Genomic DNA, 3,482 nt, shown 5'->3' on the forward strand with positions numbered 1-3,482 from the left:
AAATTGTGCTAAAGAAGTTCAGCAGGGAGTCCAGCTCATGTGTCCTCAAGGAACATTTTGTTGAAACAGAGGAGAAAGCACTTGATGCTGAGTGGGAGAGGAGAAGACAGTGGGAGCCCAAGGCTGGATATGTTTGATACTAGGTAGAGTGAACCCAGGGAGGGTTCTGGCAGCAAGGGGTAGAGCATGAAGGTGGAAAGGAAGGCGGGGACCAGACTGCAGCATGACTGTACCCATTTTTCAATCTTGACACAGGGAGGCCCATCATATGTGGGTCATCAACCCAAATGCAGGCCTGAGGTATGAGTTGTGGTATCACCTCAGTTCTGCTCGGTGCTCCTCCCAGGGCAAGGCAGTGATTTAAGGGTTAAGCTGAATCCTCATCCGAAGAAAGGCACTTTATTACTTACAGATGATATGCCTCCCAACCTGCCACCATAGACAATCTTGGAGGTCACACTAGTGTCTGGTTGTCCCTGTAGGGGATGGGGTGGCGACTGAAGACTCCTTAATACCAGCTCAACAATTCCAAAATTATCTTTTAAAAGAAAGCCTTGGAAGCACCAAGCAGTATGAGTATGGAGAGAGAGACAGAGACACACAGAGAAAGAAATGGGAAAGCCATTTGGAGAGCATTATTAGTAATCCGGGTCTGAAGTGATAACAGCCTGATGGAAGTCTATTGGAGTGGAAAAGCGAGAACTTGGTTTTTTAAAAAAAAGTCTCAAAAGTGCATATTGTTTAAAGAGCTTCATAAGAGCACTCATCATTTAAGGATATTTTTAAGGGCCTCCTCAGGGGATAAATGGTATGACCGGGCACATTTCCATTGCTCCCTTCATAACCTCATGGGGTTGCTTAGGGGAGACTAGACAAGGACTAGAATCAAACGTCACTGGCTGTAGAGTCAGCTGCACCCTCGGGACGTGGTCTGTATCCCTGGGGCTCAGGCCCAACTGGGGAATAGCTAAATAGCAGTATACGGTATAAAGTGAGGAAAGGCAACAGCGGGCAGCTTGGAAACCCAGGATCTGTACTGAAACAGAGTTTGGTTCTCCAAGCAGAGCCTTCTGCCATGACCCTGTGAGGAGTCGGTTGCTGTGGAGCTTCTAAGGTCACCTTTTGTCAGGGGCTCCTGGGGTGACAGAGGTCAAGCCCCCTCACTTTGTAGGTGAGGGGAAGTAAATTTGGGGTATTAGTCACCAACAGTCACTATAAATCCAATCAGAAATATCTTTAAGTTTGAGGGCACTCCAAAATAAATGAATCATGCAACTCAGTATCAAAACACCAAATAACTGAATCAAAAAATGGGCAGATCTAAACAGATCTTTCTTCAAAAAAGACATACAAATGGCCCAAAAAACACATGAAAAGATGCTGAACATCACTGATTATTAGAGAAATGCAAATCAAAACTACAGCAAGGTATTACGGGTCAGAATGCCCATCACCAAAAAAGTGGCAAACAATAAATGCTGGAGAGGGTGTAGTGAAGAGGGAGTTTCCCACACTGTTGGTGGGAATCTAAACTGGTACAGCCATTATGGAGGACAGTATGGAGGTTCACTAAAAAGCTAAAAATAGAGTTACGTGTCATCCAGCTATCTCACTCCTGGGCATATATCCAGAGAAAGTCATAATTTGAAAGGATACATGTACCCCAATGTTCATAGCAGCACTATTTACAGTAGCCAAGACATTGAAGCAATCCAGATGTCCATTGACAGAGGAATGGATAAAGAAGATGTAGTATATATATACAATGGGATGTTACTCAGTCATTACAAAGAATGAAACAATGCCATTTGCAGCAGCACATATGGTCCTAGAGAGTATCATCAGCTCACTCAGTCACTCAGTCGTGTCCGACTCTTTGTATCCCCATGGACTGCAGCATGCCAGGCTTCCCTGTCCATCACCAACTCCCAGAGCTTACTCAAATTTATGTCCATCGAGTTGGTGCCATCCAACCATCTCGTCTTCTGTCATCCCCTTCTCCTCCTGCCTTCAATCTTTCCCAGTATCAGGGGCTTTTCCAATGAGTCAGTTCTTCGCATCAGGTGGCCAAAGTATTGGAGTTTCAGTTTCAGCATCAGTCCTTCCAATGAACACCCAGGACTGATCTCCTTTAGGATGGACTGGTTGGATCTCCTTGTGGTCCAGGGGACTTTCAAGAGTCTTCTCCAAAACCACAGTTCAAAAGCATCAATTTTTTGGTGCCCAGCTTTCTTTCTTTCACTAGTATGATAGAGAGTATCATACCAGTGAAGTCAGAGAAATACAAATATCACATGATATCACTTATATGTGAAATATTACAAAATGGTACTAATTAACTTATTTACAAAACAAAAATACAGTCACAATCATAGAAAACAAACTTACAGTTACCAGGGAGGAAGAGGGGGAGGGATAAACTGGGAGATAGGGATTAATATATATACTATATATAAAATAGATAAAAAACAAGTACCTACTGTATTGCACAGGGAACTCCATTCAATATTCTGTAACCTATCTAGGAAAAGAATCTAAAAAAGTATGGATATATGCATATGTATAACTGATTCACTTTGTTGTACACCTGAAACTAACACAACCTTGTAAATCAACTGTACTCCACTGAAAAACTTTTTGAAAAGTTGAAGGGTAGACTTTGCAGAAAAAGGCAAAGAGATCAGAGCTCTGGGTTCCAAAGCTCTGGACAGTGTGGAATGAAAGAGCTTATATTTCATTCCTGTTGTTCACACCACACATGAGGAATGAAAAGATTGTTAAGAACTTGTTCTTTTAAAAAGTTATAAAGTTTTTTCCTCTTTCCGCCATCTTTCCGTGCCGCCATAATGGTGCGCATGAATGTCCTGGCTGATGCCCTCAAGAGTATCAACAATGCCGAGAAGAGAGGCAAACGCCAGGTCCTTATTAGGCTGTGCTCCAAAGTCATCCTCAGGTTTCTAACAGTGATGATGAAGCATGGTTACATTGGCGAATTTGAAATCATTGATGATCACAGGGCTGGGAAAATTGTTGTGAACCTCACAGGCAGGCTAAATAAGTGTGGAGTGATCAGCCCCAGATTTGATGTACAACTCAAAGATCTAGAAAAATGGCAGAATAACCTGCTCCCATCCCGTCAGTTTGGTTTCATTGTACTGACAACCTCAGCTGGCATCATGGACCATGAAGAAGCAAGACGAAAACATACAGGAGGGAAAATCCTTGGATTATTTTTCTAGGGATGTAATACATACAAATAAAATGCCTCAGAGGAAAAAAAAAGTTATAAAGTTTTTAAAACATATAGTATAGTGGAGAGAAAAACAAATGAACACCAGATTGAGGAAACCATTTTACTCTGTTTCGGTTCTTTTTTTCTTTAGAAAAAAAATGTCACAGATTCAGCTAAAGTGCCTTCACAACCCTCCCTAATCCCATGCATCCCTCCATCAATGAGGCAAACACTACCCTGAATTTGATGT

At 42.2% G+C, this 3,482-nt stretch overlaps 1 pseudogene across 1 annotated transcript; it reads left to right on the forward strand.

The window, feature by feature from the left end:
- Positions 2,816-3,282, forward strand: LOC102173911 (annotated as a pseudogene). Its single transcript, XR_001295574.2, has one exon. The product of XR_001295574.2 is annotated as a 40S ribosomal protein S15a pseudogene (transcript).

This window comes from Capra hircus, chromosome 4, assembly GCF_001704415.2.
Source record: "Capra hircus breed San Clemente chromosome 4, ASM170441v1, whole genome shotgun sequence".
Taxonomy (NCBI): Eukaryota; Metazoa; Chordata; class Mammalia; order Artiodactyla; family Bovidae; genus Capra; species Capra hircus.